General features: G+C 37.6%; 1 long non-coding RNA gene across 1 annotated transcript; it reads left to right on the plus strand.

Moving 5' to 3' along the window:
* Positions 1–858: 858 nt before the first annotated feature.
* Positions 859–20,906, plus strand: LOC109144461. The gene is made up of 3 exons (XR_002045256.1): positions 859–1,064; positions 1,590–1,683; positions 20,826–20,906. It is a non-coding gene; the product is annotated as an uncharacterized LOC109144461 (long non-coding RNA).
* The last annotated feature ends 2,923 nt before the right edge of the window (positions 20,907–23,829 follow it).

Below are 23,829 nucleotides of genomic sequence, written 5' to 3' on the forward strand. Positions count from 1 at the left end.
GTTTGTTATTACAATGGAAGAAAACTGGCCATTCATAATGGCTTATACTCATGTTTGACACCACCTTCCTCTAGCCTGCAGCCATAAACTGCCCAGATTTTTTCGTCTTCTTCTTCTACCTTCAACACCTAAGCCACTATTCTGTATTTCTTCCACATTTTCTTCTCCTTCTTATGCAGCTTTAAAAACCCATGTAAACTTCATTCACCTGTCCCTCCTCCAGTCTGTTTGTAAACAGAGGTGAGAAGTTCTGTGTGTGGTGGGAGTCATTGCATTGGTGCCACGTTATGTGCAATATTGTCTGAAAAATGCCATCATGTGGGGAGAATGTTTCTTGACCTTGTTTACCTGGAGTGCATGAACTCTCATCAGACGCTCTCCAGTGAGGATCTAACCACTGATATTTACAACTTAACAGCACTTTCAGCTTAAATAGGAAGTGTCCAGTTGACCAGATGCTCCAACAGCGAGGAGGTTGGCTTAAGGTGGGGAAGAGGCTACGGAATGAGATTTAAACGTGTCAGATGAGAAAAACGTGCAGAAGGAGTGAGGGTATTTGCGGAGCAACAGCTGACTGGTAGCAAATAGGAGAAACCCATGAAGCGCGTTCCGCCTCCGGGGAGATGGGCCGGTCGGGCTGCAGCGATTTTCCCCGCTCGGGAAGGCTTCGCAGGGCGGCCCAGCCACGGGGCGGGCTCTGCTCGGCGGCCCGGGGCAGCAGGGCCCATGCGGAGCGGCGGAGGCCGCGGGGCGGGCCCGGCGGGGCGGGGCCTCAGCGGCGGCACCGGGCGAGCGGAGCGGGCCCGGCCCGAGCCCAGCGCCGCCCCGGCACCGGGCCCGCGTCACTTCCTGCGCTGCCGGGCCGGGACTGTCGGGGTTCGGCTGCGCTCCGGGGCAGTCCCGCCGGGCTCTACAGCTCCAGGGCCGAGGGCGGCTCCCGGACCCTCATCCCGTGATACGGGTGACGCTGTTAAGGGGACTCGGCCTTCTTTTTCCTGATTCTGGTCACAGCCTTCTGTCAGGCATCCACCTGCTCCGGCGTGGGGCTCCTCCACGGGCTGCTGGTGGATCGCTACATCCCTGTATTTCTCCATGGGCTGCAGGGGAATCTCCGCTCCGGCTGGAGCACCTCCTCCCCCTCCTTCATCACTGACCTTGGTGTCTGCAGAGTTGCTGCTCTCCCATATTCTCACTCCTGTCCGAGCACAATCACATTTGCACAATAACTTTTTTTCCTTCTTAAATCTCTTACCGGAGAGGTGCTGCCACCGTTAGTGATGGGCTCAGCCCTGGCCAGCGTTGGGTCAGTCCTGGAGCTGGCTGGAATTGGCCCTGTCGGACATGGAGGAAGCCTCTGGCAATTTACCACAGCAGTCCCCCTGCAGCCCCCCTGCTACCGAAACCTGGCCATGCAAACCCAATACCGCCGTCTATCTTAAAAAAGTGATTCAAGTGAAATGATACAAGAAATACAGGCACTGCCTCTGATTTTCCATTACTAACAGAGGATCGATTAATAATGCAAGTACTGTAATATTGCAAGTGGGTTTTTTTCAAACCTTTTAAGTTTTGTATCCCTTGCATTTCAGGTGACTTAAAAATGACACATCATGCGACACAAGCAGGTGTCAGAGAAATACCAGAATAAAGGAGCTATCTATTGCTGTGCAAGCTTTAGTCAAGGTAATTAGGAAAATGTCAGAGTTTTCCTTGTGGTATAAAAAATACTTCTGTCACTGTCATCTCTGTATTGTGTAATCCTTAAGGAATCTGGTTTGGCTTTTGTTCTGTTTTCATATACCTATTTTAGCTAAATCATATAGATCTCTGTTTTTAAAATAGATTAATATGCAAGTATTAATAGCTTAATTAGAGACTGGATGGCTCGGCTATCTGAATCAGAGAAAATTACACAGGGGTTAACATGGCTTTAGGTACAAAAAAGATAAGTGAAAATTCTGAAAGTTTAGAATAGTGGCTAAGAGCAGGGAGATAAATGCGGCCCTGGCAGTTCCCATGACACTTGCCCTGTGTGAGTTACAAGTTTGGCTTAGCTGATCTCACACATCTAAGGAGATTAAATGAAACAGTGCAGTGCTTTGGCAAATCACATACAAAAGCAAACTGGGAAGAAGATCCAAATAATATAGTCTACTCTTGTCTTGCGCAGTTACGTATATCCTAAGCAGTGTGTCACTGGAATGTAATGCTTAGACTTGGGAGGGAGGGTGCAGTCCTAAAGGAGGCACAGTGCAGTCTGCTTAACATAAGTGCCTTAGCAATTTGTGCGGGAAGAAGTTGCCTCTAGAGACCTGCAGAGGGAGATGTGTTCCTCCAAAATGAGGGGTTTCTAGCTGTCCCTTTACTGTGTAAGAAATTTCAGAGGAAGGTGCTTAGGGTTATAAAATAATTATGCGCACAAAATTCTTAGAAAGAATAAGCTTTTCTTTTTAGTTCTCGATATACAGAGATAAGTACTAAAATTAAATGCTTCGGGTACTATTTTTAGAAGCAGTATCTCATTCTGCCTCTAATCCCTGGAAGACTCCAGCGTATTTTGCTCATCTGAACCGGGGCAAGCAGAATGTATTTCCTTTAACCCTTCGCCTGTTACTTGCTAAAATGCTGATTTTTCAATTCTTTTTATCAAAAAAATACTTTGCAGGATGTTGAATTAGGATTTATAAACAAGCTTTGGCCACTTACTGGGCTTACATTTTGATATCTGTATTAATACATGTGTGTGGGTCTCATTTGCAGAATCTGACTAGTTACCATCTGGCAGATACTTGAGTGTTCCTAAGTTAGTTATTTTTTGAGAAAGCTGAATATCCTTCCTGCATAAATATTCTCTGCCTGTCAAATAGTGAGTCCAAGTATCTTCCAAATATGCAGTACTGAAGGTTTGGAGGGGGAGTCTTTAGTTTAACAGAGAACACTTTGTACACCAGTATACCAAGTATATTTATATTGAGGGTCAGGTCTCGTGCTTTCCTTGCATGGGACTAATGAGATATGTGTTCAATTTTGTATATTCAGATCTTCCATTTAATGAGTTACAGTTTTCCTGATGTTAGTGTTAGTTTTAAATTTTACATCCCCAGGAGTGATGCAATGGAGCAATGCTTACAACAAGCGTTAAAAAGGTGTCATTGATACTTCTGACTTGGCAATATATGTTAATTTGGGCACATTTTTACAATTTATTCTGCAAAATCAAACTAGAATTTTCTTCATGTAATTACTTTTTAATTTTATGAAACAACATTACAGTGCAATATTTCTTATTTTCTTTACAGAAGGCTCCCTGATACTTTATTTAACAGTCAAATTTGTTAGTTTGGGTTGAGAATCAGTTCACAGATTAAGAAACATACATTTAGGTGTCTTATGAGAGCGTCTTCCCAAATAGTCAATGCAGATCTTTCTGTTCAGTGGAGATGTCTAAAGATATTCTACCTGGCCTCTGCCTTTGGTTTCAGAAAGGGAGAGGTTTCCTTCAGCCCTGTGCCTTGTCAGCCAGCCCTGCATGAGATGTCTTTCATACCTCACTTCTTCTGACACTAAACCATGTGTTCATGAGTCAGGTTTCATTTGCCTTATGCGTGTGGCTGAAACTCCCCAAGTTCTTAGGTAGACACTTAAATTTAGGTCTTTTGTTCTGCAGATGTCATTTCAGCTGGCAGCCTGAGATGTCCAAAGTGTTCATATGAAGCTGTGAGCTCTGACAGGTGTAGAGACCCTGCCCAGGTGAACAGTAGGACATAGAAATGTGTTTAGGTGACTGACTCTAGTCATCAGCATCTTGAACAGAGTAATGGAATAGCCATACTTCTCTTTCGACCAGCTTGCCTTCTATATAAAAATAAATAATTTTAAGGTTTTGATTTTTAGCTCAGTTGCTCCCTCTAGCCAGATTTGTTCATTTGCAAAAGCATCAGTCAAGCACAATATGAAGAAAATTTTGAAGAGCAGGCTCCAAACCTTTGTAAATACATAAATGACCCACTGACAGACATTGACTTTTTACATAAATGGGTAAAGAAAAAATTCTTTTTTACTTATATGTTCATCTTCACTAGATACTGGGATTCATTCATGTGTCCTTTTTGTGCAGATAAAACAATACTTTCCTTAATGAAAAATAATCCATGGAAGTACTGGAAATAAGGAAGCAAAGAATAGTACTAATATAGATTAGAAAATTACTGTGTAAGGTGCCTTTTGCAAATTTGCGATGAGCAGAACATGAATTACAATGTACTTGGCATATTAACAGACATATTTAGAAAAATATTCTTAAATTTTCTTGTGGTATTTCTGGTAAAATACTTTATAGCAGTATTTTAATGGGCAAGAAAAGTACCACACTCTCTGTGTGTATAATTTATTTACAGTTCTTTTCCCACATATTTATTTGACAAAATACCGTCAGTGACTGTTAGGTAGTAAATCACAGCCCATGCCAGCATTAACACTCCTTGGCTATCATGTTGCAATCAGTGAACCCTCATTACAAGAGAGAAATATACATAAAGCCTCAGATTCAGGTTTCTGATACGAACATTAATAAAAAAATATTTTAATAGCCAATGCAGAAAAAATTACAGAAAAGGAACATGAGCCTATTAATTAAGTAGAAGATCTTGGATTTAACTTTCTTAAACAAAAAAGAAGAACAAATAAAAGTAGTTGGTTCAGTTTTGTAATTGTTCCTGTCCTTTTACTGAACCTCAAAATTCTCAGTAATGTATTACAAATTGAATTACAGAAAGAGGTCCAAATTCAACAAAACATCAACAACAGGTATGTGATGTACTGGCTGTTTTCAGGGCCATTTTTGAGGTGGGTTTTAGTCATTAGTGTGATAGTAGACTGCTGATCTGAGTATTAATGTGTCGTAAACTAGTTACAGAGTATAACTTTGCTCTTCAAAACCTGGAGAAGGTATTTGATTTTTTTGTGAGCACTAGGCATTTAAACTATATTTAATAGAAAAAAATCAACACAAAATTTCCTTTTACAAGTATTGTTTTTCCTTAGGCAGTTTAGCATTCTTGAATACAGTTTTAGGTGAGTAACATCATAGTTAATACAACATGAATGAGGTATGTTAGTAGAAACCAGTGGAAGAATGCAAAAAGTGCAGATTTTAGTTTCTTGACTGGTGAAGATTGACCACAAAATATTCAAGCAGTGTAGAATTAGACCCAAATATGCAGTCAGTGCTTACTTTTCCATGTTGCTCAGGATAGTCAAATCATGAAGGATGAGCATGCTTTAATTCACAGCAAATGAAGGGAACCTGCTTTATTGCCAGTCTGTGATTGGGTCTGTTAGGAGGCAGAAACATAGTAACCATATAAAATGGAGACTGGTTCAATTAAAAAAAAAAAAAAAAAAATATTTTGATGAATTTGGTAGTTGAACTCTTAGGCTCCCAAGTAGCCCATGATGACCAATCGTGGGCACTCCAGGTGGCTTCCTAGTGCCCTCTAGGGTCTGTGCACAAACCTTCATGGTGACTAATTTCAGCATATAACTGGAACAGCAAAAAGAATCCACATTAGGAAGTATGGAATCTTTCTTTCCCTGCATGCAAACAGAGCATGCACAGTTGTACTTCTTGACAAAACAAAGTCAGTATTAAATAAAAGGATTATTAAATTACTTCACTTATGTGGGTAGTTGGGATACGTAGTGGGTAAAATATTTAGCTAAAATTACTCTCCTGTTTGTACATAGCACAGTCAAGTGGAGATATATAGCAGGAAGTGTGTCCAGTATATTAACAGCATCTACTGTGTAATACAGTATATTAAAAAATCATAGAGAATCCTGGAAGGAGAAAAGAATGTGTTTTTACAGCATGAATGATCTCCTAGACATGTGCAGGGACAGGAGAACAGGTGCACTTCTGAATGGGTTTAAGCCAGCATTAATCATGTGGATGTTTCACAGAATAGGATAGAGAAATGTGAAGCAAAGGAGAAAAGTTCACAGAAAAGATACAGGGAGCTGTGAGGCTGAGGAATTTTAAGAAGATGTGAGAGGAAATCAGAATGCGGAAAACACTGGCCGAGTGACAGAAGATGATACGCAGTTCAAGAATGTTGCATAGCTTAAAGTGGGTGATTAGAAAGCAAATCCAAGGCTTTAGCAGTGAAGGAAATGGTGGCTTGTGTAAAGAAAGAAACTGCAAGATTTTTTAAAACTTCACAGAGTGTAAAGATGTTCATTTTTTACTTTTGTTCTTCATTCCTGGGTAATAGTCTGTAGCACTATCAGTTGAAAAAAGAAATTCTGCTCCAAAACCGAGTTTAAAATAGGGGTTTTTGTGAGCATTGAGGAATCTTCTAGCAATTACTTTTAATGTTTTAGGCAGAGATAATCTAAAAGAGCTGTAGACTAGACAGACAATTTGAAGAATAGTCTATGTTCCCTTTTACAATTAGGTAGTGAAACACTGCTTCTGGGAATTCTAAAATAAGTATTTTCTTTTTGCATTCAGAATTGGGTTGTTAATCATTTAAATCAGCATTTCAAATATACAGTGAAGATATAACTTCATTTGAAATATAAAGATGTAATACAAAATCCCTCATTTGAGTTTTCTTAACACCTGCAGTAGGAGTTCATGGTGTATGACAGCTACTTGGGTACAACCATTCATAAATATGAGAACCTCTTTTCAATTATTAATCTTTTCCCCCATGCAAATGCAGACATAAATAGGTAGTTATAAAGGCAAAGAACTCTCCTGCTTATTCAGTCTGTAGTCTTCAAATGGAAGACATGATTGTCTCATTTGCCCATGCATCTTTTTATCCCTTCCGCAACATAAACATGTCCTTCTATCCAAATTCACTGTATTCATCTGGATTTCACTGAAATGTGACAAATCTGTAACACTTTTTCAAAACTTCACATATGCTTTAGGCTGGTAAAAGCAGTCTCAGGCTCTAAAGAGGTTCCACAGTGCCAGCTAAGCCTGTAACTCTATTGCTTTTTCATCCCTGCTCTTTATGTTTCATTGAGATGTGTAGTACTAACGAGATCTGAAAATGCCATCTAACTGTGCTGGCAGCCCCCTAAGGTAGACGGTATGTGAAATTCTAGGGGTAAAAAATCATCTCCTCACTATCTTTTAAAAGTTCTGAGTTGGTGGGAGTACTATTAGAACATCCAGCTGGATCAGAAAGCCTGTAGAGACGTTTGTAACTTCACTGGAATTCAGATGTTAAACCTTTCATTGCTATTACGGTTCAAAATAGTTAGGCAGCAATACCTGAACTGCCTCACAGCTTTTAGTGGTACTAGGCCAGTTAGTTGTAGATTTTAGTGCTGTAATGCTGCATTATTTAGTGGATCATCAGGGATCTTGATAGCGTTTTTGGACTCTGCCTCTTAACCCCAGGGCACTTGTATTACCACTGTCATACGTGTGAACCCACTGTAAAGACACAGGCTGGGGGCATTGACCATCTCTCTAGGAAACCTCTTCAGGTGTATGATGGCACTCTCAGTAAAGAAATGCTTCCTAATATCTAGTCTAAGCCTCCCTGGCACTACCTTGAAGCATCCCCATGTGTCCTAGCACTGGACACCAGGGAGAAGAGATCAGCGCCTTCCTCTCCGCTTCCTCTCCTTGGGAAGCTGCACAGAGCAATGAGGTCACCCCTCATTCTCCTTTTCTCCAAACTAGATGAGCCCAAAGTCCTCACTGCTCTTCATAGGACTTTCCTCCCAGCCCTTTCACCAGCTTTGTTGCCCTCCTCTGGGCATGTTGAAGGATCTTCACATCCTTCTGAAATTGTGGGGCCCAGAACCAGACACAGGGCTCAAGGTGAGGCCAAGGTGAATGAGATGCTAATATATATTTATGCCATAAATATATGAGCACATCTATGTATGCAAGTGAGTTTTGGTGCACATACATGCAATATTTCCAAAGCTTGATATATATTGATGAGAAAAACTGACTAACTAGTTAAAATCTGAACACAATAATATGAACAAAAAAGCTGAAATTCCTAAAAAAGGAAGTAGTATGTGGCAAATAAGGCATAGGCCCTTACTAAAGGAGAGAACTGCTTTTACTAAAGACCTGTCCATAAAATGGACAACATATCAATGAAAGAACTATAAATGGCACAATTAAGGACAAAATAATCAATTTATTGGAAGCAAGGGACATGAGTGCAATTGTATGGCTTTACTCTTAAGTAAAAATTGTGGAATTGTTAATAAAATGAAAATCCTTGGGACAAGCACAGTACAGCTAGCTGGCCAGGGAGGAGATTGTCCTGCTCTATTCTGTGCAGCTTCACCTCGAGTCCTGTGTGCAGTTTTGGGTGTCACAATATAAGAAATACAAAAAGCTATTGGAGAATGTCAAAAGGAGGGCTACGAGAATGGTGAAGGGCCTGGAGGGGAGCCGTGTGAGGAACTTCTGAGGTCACTTGGTCTGCTCAGCCTGGAGGAGACTGAGGGGAAGTCTGCAGCTTCCTTGTGAGGGAAAGTGGAGTGGCAGGCACTGATCTCTTCTCTCTAGTGACCAGTGACAGGGAATGGCCTAAAGCTGTGTCAGGGAAGGTTTTGGTTGGATATTAGAAAAATGTGCTTCACTCAAAGGCTGGTTGGGTACTGGAACAGGCGCCAGGTAAGTGTAAAGAGGTACTAGATCTCTGAAGTCTTTGAGAACTAGTACTAGTTCTAGCCTGCATAGATAGGGAAGTGAACAAGAAAAAGTCAAAACATTTCTCCAGTCAAAACTGGAGAAAGTGCCCTAAGTTGAAAAACTCATCTTAAATCTGTTTATCATATAGTTCGAGATTACTTGATTACAGAATCTGAATACCTTGCCAAAGAGAAGACTTGGAGATCTTTGCATAGTGTTTGGAATCTCTCTCTTAAGAGAATGCTTAATTTCTCTCCAGGTCACATGCAGTATTCTAACAACAGTTTACAAAACTTTGCTAGTTGATTTTCATCCCAAACAAGCTTCTGAATGGATGAAAACAGTTGGTTGCAGTAAACATTTAGTGTCAAATTGGATGGCCGACTCCTCATCCTTAGGCGGAGCTGTCAGGATTACTTCAGGATCTATGGAATCTTTAGCTAATCCATACAGCAAACGTTTGTGATCACCAGCTTCTCTGAGAATTCTGCATTCTCATACAAAACAGGAACAAGAAAAGTTCACTATTTTCTTATGTCAAAGAATTGGCAACTAAAACCCTATTTTCCCTCCCAAGCTATGCTGTCTTTAGTATTTCCAGCTCTGACATGACATTAGAAGGTAAGTAGAGCTATCTGGGCCAGTAGCCACTTGTTAATCCCTCCCTGGTCAGTGTCTGCGATTTGTTTCATTTAAAAGGCCCCCATAGATGAGGTAAATGGAGGTGTCTGGGCCAGTAGCCACTTGTTAATCCTTCCCTGGGCAGTGCCTGTTTTGTTTCATTTAAAAGGCCTCCATAGATGACAGGATGCAGTGGCTACAAGATGAAACCACTATGAGAATGGTTGCTGATTAGAGCATGTTGTCAAAGGAATTATGACATTTTGATCTCCTTCAAGACCTTGGAAGCCCTAATAAAATATATCCATTAGCTGAATTGAAGATACGGATTTAGTAACAGGATGGCTGACTGTAAAGTAAAGGCTTGTATCCAACCAATGCCCATACTGCACGTTCCCATGTTAAACCTTAAACTGTATTTCTTTGAAATATACAGTTATAAATTGTGAAAGATTTAAAATTATAATCATGGGAATGTAAGATGTTATGGATAATAAAAATAAATAAAAATTAATAGTGAAATTATCATTTCCCTTGCAACTCAGAACTGGGTGTGTTTGTAAAGGAGTGTTTTTAATGACAGCCTGGGCAATTGCACCCTCTGGTGTGCACACAGCATGGCCTGTAAATACCTAAAGTCGAGCTTGAAACAGAGGTGCATGATCATTTGGGTGACAGATTCTCGAGAATGGATTTGTTTTCAAGGAAAATTACCAATGTATCTACAACAGTAACAACTTTAGTTTATAATTTTAACTGGAATATATTCAAATACATTCTTCTTTCATGTCATAGGATAACATCAGTAATTTGCATCACATTTCTTTGCAATAGGAGTGCGAAAGTCATAGCGGTTATTCAAAAGGCCGAATTATTATTTTGGATGTGTGTTAAATACTGCCAGGCACCAAAACTGAAGTGCATATTTCTCAATTGCATAGTGAGTAGCTATGTTCTCTCCCCTTTACCTGTTTGTCTAGAATACTATAAGTATAGGTGAATGAATCTAGTTGAAGCTCGTTGTGCTCCACAACTATGTGTGCATATCTGTCTAGTGTTATTAGAAAAGCTATTGTAAGTTCACTGTACAAAACCTTAGCAAATATGGAGTGGCATTATTAAGGCTGAAATATGCTGATTTTCTTTTATTTTTTTTTAATTTAAAGTAATAAATTGTTAGAATGAAGGCAGTACATCAGAAAAGGTGGGAAATCTAGAAAGTCTCCTGTCTGAGCCATGTTGTATAAGCCATGCAACCTCTAGCCCTTTTTTCTTACAACTTAAAAGTTCCCCAGTTTAAGCAAGCCAAACGCTACCGCTGCGGGCAGATGGTAGGGAGAACATTGCTACAAAACCTGCCACTCAAAGTGTAACAGATGACTGTAGCTACAGAAAATTGTCCCTTTGTTCATTTTGCTAATGAGTGTCCTCATTGCAGCAGGAGACGGAATAGTTAATGAGCTGCAGTTCTCGGCCGCGGCAGCCGGTGGCGCTCGAGCTAAAGGCTGTCCGGGAATAGCAGCGGGCAGCTCGGCCAGGAAAGCCTTTCGTGTCCTTTCTTTGAAAACAGGACAAGATCATGATTACACTGAGATGCCATTTCAGACTTACTCATAGGAGTCATCTAAATCTTTTTTTCTTTATTTTGTGTGAAGGTTCTTCTTCGAGCATCTGCTGTTGATGCTTAAACACAGCCAGAGCAGAGGAACAAATACTTAAGCCTATTAAGAGCTGTAACAGTTACTTAAAAGGTCTTTTGAAATTCTGAGGTTGTTTTGCGGTGGTTTAGAGCTGCCCACTGCCAGAGTAGAGTGTCAGCTAATTACCTAAATGTCTCTTGTGCTGTTTTCTTAACACTACTGCTTTCCCTGCAGGGTGTTCGGCTGTCTACAAGATCTGGTAAAAGTTTTCAGTGAAAGCATGCACACTCACAGTTATCTCAGAGGAATAATTTTAAATCTGATACTGCATAAACACTGTTTAAAATGAAATATTGATGAAATATTTCACTAGAATTTATTTAAAATATTGCATTATTAAAAATAACATTTTTGTTACTCACAAGTGGTCTTTATGTAAGCTGCTACTGTTTCTTCAGTACAGGAAGGGAAACCACAAACTAATATGAATTAATGTGCAAAGCACTTGACATTTTATTTACACAATTTCTTATAAAATCAATGAAAACTTTGCAGCCAAAACTTTATGTACGTTAGTAATTTCTTCTGGTAAATTTGAGACAAAAAATGTCTTTTTCAAAGAAAAACAAATCGTTATGGACTATATTTTATCACTCATTACACTATAGTTTAAGTTTACATGCCATTTCAAAACCTTGAAATTTAATTTTTTAAGGTCTTTAAGATTTTTTGTTTGGAGTAATTTTTTTAAAAAGTTCATATTTTTACCAAGCAATGCAAATAATATCCTGAGGTTTTTTTAGCAAGCAAAGCAACTGTTGTGTGAGTCTTCTCTTTTGTGTTAATATTTTAAATGGTTTCAGGAGTTAGTTAATATTCTGGTATTACTATAAAGTTCTGTGCCAGCTCTGAAAGCTTTTCTATAATTTTAAAAGAAATATGTGGCAGTAAAAACTAGACAGCCATAAGACAATATATTCAAATGTTTTCAATAGCTTTGAAACCAACAAGAAAAAAAGAGTAGCTGTCCCAATAAGCTTCAGTTGCATAAGAAGTCTTTTCCATAATGGACGTGGCAAGATTTAAACAAAGGACACGCATAATAAAAATGTAAATGAGATTGCTTTACTAAAACTATAACTTTAAAGTCTTTTGTTGCATGTTATCCTGGAACCTTCTTACAAGGTAATCACTGTTTGCATAGAGATTTAAACCGTAGTCTTCAATAGCATTAAACCCCTGCACGGTCTATGTGTGACAGGCATGCAAAGCCATGTTAATGTTCAGAATATGAATTGCCTCTGGGTGGCTCCGACACCAAGTAGAAAACCAACTGTGTTGATATCAGAAGGCCTGATGGACTCCATGCGGCTCCCAGCCTGAAAACTTCACCGCTTTGACATGTGATGTGCTCCTCATGACACTGGCAGCACTGTCACTGAGAAATGATACAAAGGCAACAAGCCCCCCTCCTTAGCCATGCACTTTGCAACCCCCTGGTGTTGCCTGTCCACAGTCCCTCCTGCCTGCCTAGTTACGGACAGCACTTCATAAACACGGGGGGAAGTGTGGGTGGATAGGCCCCAGCTGCCTTCCTGGACACAGCCTCCATAATAAATTGACCTGAATGATGAGGGCACACAAACAGTATGATATGCATTATTCCTGTCAATAAAATGTCCCCATGTGTTATGGGCTTTGTATATAATGTACTGCAGCCTTTCTTCTAGCAGGGACCTATTTAGAGTCTCGACTTTTTTCTATTCATATTATGACTCTGTAATAGAATTCAGAAATTATATGATACTGTGTTGTATAATATTACACCAGTGCAGCATATTTAAATCCCTGATTCCTTCCTTATAAATTCAAGGCGTCACAATCTTTCAGGTTGTCTTTGAAGACGATGACCATGAAAAAAAATGCTTGAAAAAGAGAATGAGGCTTTTAAATTGCACAATGAGACTTCTCAACTCGAAAATGCTCTGGAACATGCTGAAAAAGAAAAGTATTTATTAGGTAAAACTTTAAACTGATATCAGATCAAGATGATTAGTTTAAAAACGTGTAAGAAATGTCATTAAGTTGGAATTGTTTATGCTTCAGAACTTGTTTCTGGACTGTTGTCTTTTTCTGGTATCAAATGCTAATTTTGTATGTATTTGCAGCAAAATTCATACATACTTATTCTAATTCTAATGCATATATTTACATATTTTTAGTTTATGACAAAGGAATATTTGCTGTGGCTTTTGAGACTTCTAATATTGCCTAGCAATGTGACTAGACTTCTTATTTTGTGACAGATATATACTGTGAAGTTACTGATACAGAAAAGTGTCATTTGTAGATAGTTATGTTTTTAAATAATGGCCTACTATTTTATCTTAAAAATATTAAAATCTACTCTCTCCCTAGAGTAGTTTTTGAGCTTCTGCAAAATGCACATTTCTTCATATAATTAGTTTTGTGGTTTTGGGAAAGTTTATAACAGAATCATTTTCTCTCAAATAAGCTGGTGCTACTTTTGATACCTGTGCTTTATTATAGTTCTTTAAAAAAAGGTGTTTTTCCAGATGCAATGTACAGTCCTTACCTGCAGGGTACTTCTCACATATTGCCAGAGTGAAACATTTAGTGGAGGACTAGAAACTATGGCAACAGAATCAAATTTGGCTGTTTAGCTTTGTTACGTCTACAAAGGTTAGACCCAGTATCACCTTTAATAGTGGCAAGATTTATTTGATACAGACAATATTCCTCATTCCTGTTTATCATCTGATCCTATCTTACCTCTTATCTTTTGGTAGTTTTAGATGAGACACAAAGAACCACCTGCTAAAACACTTTGTATTGGGTGTGACAAGCAGCAAGGATGTCCAGAACCAATATTAGTGAAAAGCTGTGGGCACTCAGTCACACTTGAACTTCATTCTTCCTATCTCTCTGCCCAGCCAGCAGAACAGCAGGGAGGAGGCTGTGAATGTCAAGGGCGGCGGTGAAGGTCACAATTCTGCCAGGACTCTCATCCCAGTGCATTCTGCTGGCTTCGGACACTGACCTGAAGCAAACATTTTGAATAAATTAACGTAGGCAAGTGATTTATGGGTTTTCTCTTTCCCCTCTTGTTTTCAGATAAGCAAGTTCAAACAGTGCAATTAAAAATGGAAAGAGATGTGCAAGCACTTCAAAAGGTTCAAAGTATTTTAATTTCTGTAAGTTACACTCTTGGTAGAACAGTAACGAGCTTGGAGTGTAGGCAATGTACAGTCCAAATAATGTTAGAAAGCTGACTTTAAGTTATGTTACATTTTGGGTTATGGTAGTGTAACTCATTGTAGGGTAATAATGAATTGGTATTCCTTGAATGAAAATTACTTGAAAAAACTATGAATATTCTAAACCTCAATACACTACAGTAAAAGGATTGAACACTTTATTTTAAAAAGTAACACATTCAGTAAGTTTTTGAAGGTAAGGAAAGAAGATTTGTATAGGTGAATAGCTAGAAACTTCAAAAAAGAAAATTAATAGTTTTTGTAACCTCTGACTTGTTAAATATTCCACTATTCCTAAATAGATCTATTACTACATGTGAATTATTATTTATATAATATCTGACCAAAACACTATCTGAACAAGATGTAAAAGCCAACTTTTAAAGAAAACCTTCAATGCCAATATTTATTTATTTATTAATAAATATTTATTAATTAACAATTGATATCAGTAAAAGGTTGACAGCACTCAGTGTTTTCCTGGTATAACATCTAGGTATCTTCCCAGTGGACTTCCTATCTTGTGATATTTCTCAAAGGACTATTTTCTACAGTGTATAGTTCTCATTCTGAAAATTAAGAAATAGACACAGGACTTCTTCCTATAAAAAACATTTCTTCTGTGACACATTTCCAAAATGTTTTGTAGATTACTCACTTCCCTGTGATGAAACATAAGGGAAATAGTGGTACTTCTATATTCAAATCCCACTATTACTCAATTCTCATACAAATTCATATTTTAAAAGTATAGATATATTTTTGTGGTGATTGAGGCACTGGATTTCTAAAATCATCCCTTTTGTTGCCTTTTATTGTGCTTTGGATGAATATCCCTTCTATGACCACATTTCCCACTCCTATAATAGTGATACCTATTTATCTTTACAGTAGCATTGAAAGGATAAATTCATTAGGATTTTGTACATGAAATCCAAAATCAAAATTGGAGTATTAATTGGTCTATCTAATGCAATAGTCTGTTATGGGAGGGATGTGTCTACTGTTGTCTTTTATCTTCTTTATAGTTGTGGCAGTACTCAGGAATCCAGCTTAGGTTTGAAGACTCATGCTCAGAAGAAAAGGCCAATCATCTGTTCCTATACTGAATGTTCCTTCTTTGTTCATTTGTAAAGTTCAAAGAGTATTTTTAAAGTACATTTTTTCACCCCTTCACTCACAGAAAATTTTTCCTGAAACTTACTCTGTTTTCCTTCTCTTCCCTTCATGTCCGTACAAAGGAGAGTGTTGTCTAATATTTAGTATCTTCCCATAGGTGTCACCTCAGTCTGTGGGTTTGAGCAGCAGCATAGGTACTCTTTTCTGTGTGCCACTCATATGATCTGCAAGCACATATCTGTGTAAATTTGGACCACACACCCTCCTCCCAATTGCCTCCAGCACAGCTGCCTGTACGGGAGGCCCTTCAGAGTCATGGCACAGTCTGTCAGGTGACAGGTAGGTGAAGTTCTGTGAGAAATCTTTGGGGCAGTCCTCATTATAATTCTGATAATGAATCTAATTATATTTCAATTCTTAAAAGGAAAACCACAATTCTTAGAGATCAACTACATATCCTTTGATCAATGTCCTCCAGATAACCAGAATGTGCATAAATTCTTCTTTGGTTATGAAGCTTTGATCTTAAAAAAGAGGAGCTGGGCATGAAGGCACACACTGCTGTAGTACCCAGCAGTTGGATATTTTACTCCAGAAAGGGAATTCACAAAGTTGATACAGGCACCAGTATCCAGTATACACAGTATAAGGAAAAGATAAGACTTAAAAATGGGATCCAAGCAGACACAGCCAGTCATAAGTGGCAATGAAACCCGTTGGAAGCACTTGGACTAACTAGAAATTACTGATAAATTTCTTGTAGGTGGGACTTGGAGTCTTGATCTTCCTCCTGTGCCCAGGCAGCCGAGCTGTGCACTGTCTGGTAGCACTGCCTCTCTTATTTCTCTCATCATAAGAGCATCATAAGAAATGGCAAGGACTGAATTTCTCACAAGGACTGGAGCATTTGCCCAGGGCTCTGATCATTGAACTTGAGGACCTTTGAACCTGTAGCTCCATATACCAATGAATTAACTCTAGGTTATACCACGTGCCTCTTAAAACTGAATACAGGGGGAACAAGCACAGGAGAGCCATAATCTCTAGGATGCAGGTGGGGATACTCAGCATAGAGGAAGAGACTTTATATCTATAGATCTGTTTTTTCTTTCTTTGTATTTTTGCTGAGTATTTTTGCTTGGGTTGGGTTGCAGAGTGGGGGAAGGGGGCATGTTTTGTATATTGTCTTCTTGTAATTCATAGTCTAACGTAAAATGCATAAATAATCTATCAAGCCAAAACACAGGGTTGTCCCTTTCTCATGCAGTCACAGCTTTGGTATGTCATCAAGCTCATGCATGAGTATTCTGTATCTAGTCTCATGAATTTCATATTCTTTGTGTCCAATGGCACAGCTTGAACAGAACTGGTGGCTTATTCTCATCATAGAGGGGTAGTTAGGCTACTTTTCCATGACTTGGGATATTGTAATCAAGCCCCATAAAACTCCCAGTGGCATACAATGTCAGCTGCCCTGATTTGTGGCCGAGCATTCTAGCTCCTAGGTTATTATGCTGAAGGGGAGCATTTCTCCATTTTTATGAAAGAAAATGAATGTCAGTGTTGTACTCAACATTGTCTAGTTTTAAATATGTTCAAAATGCAAATTCAGTAAGTAACAAACTATGCTCCTGGTGACACTGGGAAATATAGATGTTTAACTCCCAAATGACAGTAGCTTTGACAGACAGCTCCAGTCCAGCAGAACTGAGGAAGCTTTGCCATGCGGTGTAACTGTTTAAAGGAGTTTGATTCTGGAACTTCTAAAGAATTCATAAAGAATTTTGCCTAAATTGCTCCTTTGGCACAATCCTTTGTCCTGGGTGAGAAGAGATGTGTAATTTTCCTGACAATGTTTGTCTCTCAGGGACATGTTAGAACTTGCTGCAGATGATACAGACATCTGCTGATCTTTCTACACGTGTACAACACAACAGTGGAACTGCTCCTGCAGTTCCAAACTGCCCTTGCTGTCTGCCTGGAACAGGTTTCCACAAGTACCCACTTTTCTGAGGGCTTAGGTCACTGAAGTCTCTGTTTCTGATGATTTCATCCTTTTCCTGCCTCCTGTGACATCACACTCTACTCTGCTTTATATGTGTGGCTCTTGTGACGTTTTAAACTTCACATTAAAGTATGTAGCTCTAAGTGAAGATATCTATCTGTTAGCAGTTATCACACAAATGAATGTATGTGTGTCAAGGTTTAAACCCAGCCAGAAGCTAGGTATCTGTAGTCTCTTTATCAGGGAGACTGACCCTTTGAAAGGGTTTTTAGAAATTTATGCCTGTTTGTAGTAAGAAATCCAACTCTGTTTCTCCCAGATATGTATTTTAGTTGATCAAAATTCAAGGCAGAACTTGACAATGAAAGACCATCAGCTAAAAATCTGGTGAGATACTGGTGTGTACACAGTTGTTTGTAACCATCATTTATTATTGCAAGTCTAATAAAATATGCAAAAGTCTTTTGGTAGCCCATAGATTGAATAATTTTGTTTTAAAAGTAGGAAAGTTATTTTACATGTGAAAAAAGACAGCAAACATACGTTACTGTTTTATTTTGTTCTTACTATATTTTGAAAGGAACAGAGGTAAACATTGTTACTAGAAATATATTTTTTTTTAAAAACTACTATTTTGATTTATGAGGACTTGGAAAATATTTAATAAATGCAACCTTATTTGAAAAGATTTGCTGCTGCTGTTTGCAAATGTCATAGGGAATGATACAGAGTTTTGTCTTAAAATATTTTTGTATTCTGCATTAGTCTCATAAGAACACTGCCTTTTATTTTCTTTTTACATGATCCAGGAACTTTCCAGACGGCTGGTCCTTTATTTTGCCATTTGACTTTTTTTTTCCCCAGCCTGATTTCGTACTGGCTTTCACACTGATCACTGCTAGTACGTCTTTGTTACAGTAAACTGACTGGGTTTATTATAATAAAAAATAAAACACAGCTTGACTTGCAATCTAAATGTGCTGGAAAAGAATATGATACTGTTTAGAAGAGAAAAGGTTGTGAATAGAAAAACAGTACCACTTCAGTTATTTAAACATTTGCTTTTCTGCAGCTTGTCAAACTTTGTGCCAAGTCATAGCTGCTTTACTTTGTTTTGTTAATCTCACCACCATGTGTCTTGGGCTTTTTTAATAGAGGACCAATCCTGCAGTACTTACTCAGTTTTCAGTTCAGTGAGTCTGGGTAAGTACTGTAGGACTGCATTTTTTTTTTTAATTAGGGGGAAAAAACCCAAAGTATAATGTAGAGTAGGTCTTTCAAAACAATTTGTGAAGGTTAAAAAATCCTACCAAATAAGTTGCATATTAAATAAATTCTAGTAAGCACCTTCAAAATGAAACTAGTTTATAATTCTCATCACATTTTAAGAAAATTTCTTTGACTTGAAGGTGTAAGCAGGACTGCATTAAATTGGAAATAATAAATAAAATATTTTAATTTTTTTTTTGTCTAAAGTCAGGCCAGAGTATAGACTTTGCTCTTTCAGGGAAAATCTTTTGGGATAAGAATCTGCCCACATAGAATCCTAGTTAGTGCTAAAAATTACAGTCTGACTGGTATATTTACCAAAAGCACTGGAAGGTGTAAGATGCTGTAACTGAGGGTTGATTTGGCTTCATCATCTGTTTCGAAAGTGGTATGTAACATGAAAACAGCTCAGACACATTTCTGGATCATCTCTGAGGCACCTAGAAAAATAATTTTAAGTCATAAATTGAGTTGTGATAATTCTAGAAATCACAGTGGGACCTTTAACATCAAAGCTTAAGCAGTCAGATTTGATATAATCTAGATATTAGGAAGCTTTTATTAACTCAGGAGAAAAATATGTTCTCAGAATAAAAATGGTTCTTAAAATACATATTTATTATTAGACACCTATACTTCTAGTTTATTATTAATCCAGAGATAGTTCAAAATTTTGTCTAAAAATGCTTCTTCTAAGGGAATGTTCTTGGATGAATTGGACAAACCTTTCCATGCACAGGTGTAGCAATAGTCTGAGTGCGCAGGGGTCCGGCCTTTGCAAAGGCTGTTGAGTGAGCTTTGGTCTCACTCTTTTCTCTCCTCCTAATTTTCTCTCTCCTCCTAATTCTAAAATCAAGCACACAGTTGTCAAATATCTAGGACATACTTTGGAGTCTGCTTTTGAGGTCTCCAAAACACGGAGAGCGTTCACAATTGGTAGTGAAAAGTGATGAACATACCTTGACTGATTGCAACCCCTAACCTTATTTAGCATGAAAGTTTTTGGGACCTTGTCTTGTCATTGCATATTATCAAACAGGTCAATATTAAGCACAAAAGAAATACAGCAGTAATGCAGCTAAATCAAGTAATTCAGAGCAGGAATGTGCACAGTGGATGGGAAATAACATTGAGCGTGGAATGCTGCTCCTCTGGAAAGCAGCGAGGAAGGAGGAGACTCAGTGAGAACTTAAAAGCTTTCCTCTCTGGGACTTCTCATTGGTACTCTGAGTGCATACAAATGTGGAAAAGAAAGATGGACAAGAAAGAGAATAAAAACACTCTCAGTGTACATAGTGCTTGTGTGGGATGAAGTTGGAATGTAAAAATTAATGTCAGTAAGGCTGAATCTGGAAATATAAATCCTAAAACGTGTGATTGGAATAAAGCATTTGTGCTCTCAAAAGATCTGCTCTCAGTTTTAACATGTTCTTAAAGAAATTTCATAAAGATTATTACATAAATGTAATGTTTTCTTTATTACTATACAATTCTTCATATATTTTACTTTATTTTAACAAATAAAAATGTTAGAAAATGACATTCCCTAATGTCATTTAAATGACATTATCTTAAATCCTGGAAAATGTAACAATGTTAGACTAACATTAAAAAATGAACAATTACAAAATAGAATCAGGAACAAAGTACTGAATATTCAATCAGTAGTAAAATCCTGGGAAAATCTTATGGAGAAAAATATCAATTGATTAAATGTTCCCCTTTTGTCATCTTTAATGATTCTATCAATATTCTGTTCCATTTAATTGCCTATAGACAATATTATTGGTTTCCCATCATCTGGGTAGTACAAATCCATGAGCAATGCTGAGCAGTACACAGAAATAGCTGGCTTTGTTACAACTCAGTACAAGCTAGAGCTGCTGTCACTTTCTAATGTTGTTGACAGTCCCAGCTCATATTCAACAGCATTTTCAAAGAAAAAGAATGCATATTTTTGCTCTAGTTATTATTATGTTCCCAGATGGTGAACTGAAAAACAGTTTTCCACTGGCATAGATCAAAGTGCTAATACAATTAGCGTTATATCTGAAAAAAAGTTCTATGGCTTTTGAATACACTATTCACAGATGACTTCTTTGTAACTAATTTTAATGTAATTATTAGATAAACCATAACACTGGTTAATATTAGATTTTTTGCAAAGATTTCTGGCCATAGTCTTGTTCGTATTTCTTGGTGTTTTTTTTCAGCAGCAGTAGGAGAAGACAACAAGAGAAAACTGTGAAGTGTCCTGGGTGTGGCAGAAAGAAGAATGCCATTAACTCATAAGGCAAATACAAATTTTATTACTTAATATTGTGAAGTGCTGTTACTGTGTTATACCTCTGTTTAAATTTGTCTTAGTCCAGTTTTTCTTTTTCCACCAGTTTCTCTTAAGCCTATGTTTGTGTTTTGTAAGTATGTGAGTATGAGTATTATGTAAGTAATTAAATACTTTCCTTACACCAAAAGCAGTCTACTTTCTTTAAAGCAGTCTGCTTTCTTTACAACTATGCTTTTTTAAACAGCCTTTTTTTCCATTTAACTCAAATGGAGTTGAGTAACATCACTACTAAACTAGGTCCTTACCTTCTACCTCTTTGAACAGGTACTCACTGATCCTTGCTCTTCAATCTAGAGAGAAGAAGAGCATGGCAGACCACAGGGTGGTGGTCTGGTGATGGTCATGGTGTTTGACAGCTACAGTTATTGGGTAAGTGTCACTCTGGGGTTGTTTGTCTGAAATCAGTTCAACTTACAGGGTAGGAGTCTGATGGAAGAAATCCCTTTATTATCACTGTACCTCACAGATAGCTAAAAATACTGGAAAATATTAAACAGCCCTCAAATCCTGGCTTTTCCACCAGAAACAATGCTTTACCAAAAATACACAACTACATGAATCACAGAGACAGAAAACCAAGATGGTTGCTGTTTGCCATTACACCTACGTATTTCCAAAAGCAGCACAAATCCTACCTTAATGCCGTAGTATTGCAGAAGACCAACAGCTTACAGAGCTGCAGTAGTGCCTTCACACAGCAAGTTTTAGGAAAAAGTAGTCCAGGTGTTGAATAGTTTTTTCCTTCTGAATCTTAAGCTGAGAATCATATTTGTCCTCATGTGAAAAATATTTCCTCTACTTCATTGAGATTAACTGAGTAGGAACAGATCCTGTAGGGACCATGGAGAAAGAAGCAGCATTTAAAATGCTGCTAGGGGATTTGGGTACAGCTGGCATCTGAGCGAGTAACTACCAGAAAAAAACCTGTGTGGGCCCTAAGTGGTGCCAGGAGGTTCTTGAGGAATTACGGATACCTGCATGGAGGTCCTCTAGTTGCTCTGTTTTTATACCTGATGTGAGGTATGGTTCCTTACTCTTGCACTTCACGTATTCTAGCCTTCAGGGCACAATAACACATATGTAATGAATATATACAACTGAAAGAAATCTGACAAACAGATATATATATATATAAAGTGATCTTACTATGTTGTGGCTGTCAGTATTCAGGATATTAAGAAATCATTGAACTCTCTTGAAAATAAAGATTATTGCAAAATTATTGCAAGAAATGTTTTTGGAATACAGAAGAGTCTGCAAGTAAAGTCTACATGGATACATAATTAGTTTTTAAGGTGGTTGCAATGTTTAGTGTAATTTTTAAAAGCCTATCATAATCTATCACTGAAACACTTCAAAATATGCCCACAGAGCAGTTCATTTAGGAAATTCATTTGTCCTGTATTGCATTCTAGTTTCATTTAAAATGGCATGGAAGGGAATCCCAGCAGCAGTGGTCTAAAGGGTTTTATAATAAAATTATATCTCTTTGAGTTATTCTTGACATTTAGGGATTAAATCTCCATTTATGGTTTCCTTTTTTTCATGCTGAATAATCAAAAACACTTCTTTGCTTTATTGAGAGAAAGTGTGATCTGCTTTACATAAGTCATATTCCCTTTCCAAATCCTTGCTCATATAAGTCCTTCTGTACACTTCCCAATTTTGGAATCCTTCAAGTAAAGAACATGTGAAAGAAATAAGGAAAGATCTTGTACCATTTAAATAGCATTTGTATGTTTTCCTTTAAAAAATGCTCTTTCTCCCTTCGTAAGAATGACAGATCTATAACGACTTCCATTAATTATTTCAGCTATTTAAAAACTCACTCTACTATGAGGTTTCTCAATGTGATTATAATCAAATAAAAACATAATTTGTCATCTATTCATACTACTACATCCTGTCATTTGCCAAAGGTGTGGGGACAGTGAAACTGTTTGGATCTCCCTTCTGCTATGAATTATATTTTAATCATTTTAGAAAGCATTTGCCTGGAAATGTGTTTGTATATATACATATATATATACATATATGTGTGTGTATAGATATATTTGTGGACTTCTTCTAACTGTTTCAAAATATTTTTATTATATCAGAATACAAGTAGTGAACCATTATAAAAACAAAAGGTTTTTTAATTGTTTGTATTATCCTTAAAGTTACATTGAATTTATATTTCACAATGCCTTTATTTGAGTAAAGGGTTATTAATATCCCCGATCTTCCTGAAACTTCAAATAATAGGAACAAAACCAACTAAGGCAATGCTTAGAAGTTGCTCAATCAATGTGTTAATCAGCCTCACTTTTTGAGGCTGGATTTCCTTCAATAGTTATTTGACATAACCTATTAATTACAGTTAGATTTGGAAATCTATGGCATGTGGTGAGAACAAGCCATATGCTGAGATAAACTGAACTAGAGCACATCTAGGTTAGTTGAAGTATGTGTGATCTTGGAAAGTGGTACTTAATTATATTAAAACAAAAAGTTTGTATACTGTTAGTAATTATCTATTTGTTACTTAGACTTGTGGCTCAAAACAGGCACAAAATAGGCACAGTGAAATACACATTATTGAAAAAAATTAATTCATGTTCTTATTTAATGGATTCAGTATCAATTAAGTACTGCTTTGACACTTACCCAGACCTCTACTTGCCCTAATGCTATATTCATACAGTAAAATCACAGCAGAAACATAATGTTTCAATCTCAATAGAAACAACACAAAATTTTGACAAAAAATCAGCCCCCACACCACCTCTAAAATGTTTTTCAGTCCTTTTTAAGGACTGGTCTTCAGACGGCCACTTTGATTCTAGTGCAATTTGATGAAGTAAGAATTACAGTTTTTCCAGTTTTCT

This window comes from Corvus cornix, chromosome 2 (assembly GCF_000738735.6).
Source record: "Corvus cornix cornix isolate S_Up_H32 chromosome 2, ASM73873v5, whole genome shotgun sequence".
Taxonomy (NCBI): domain Eukaryota; kingdom Metazoa; phylum Chordata; class Aves; order Passeriformes; family Corvidae; genus Corvus; species Corvus cornix.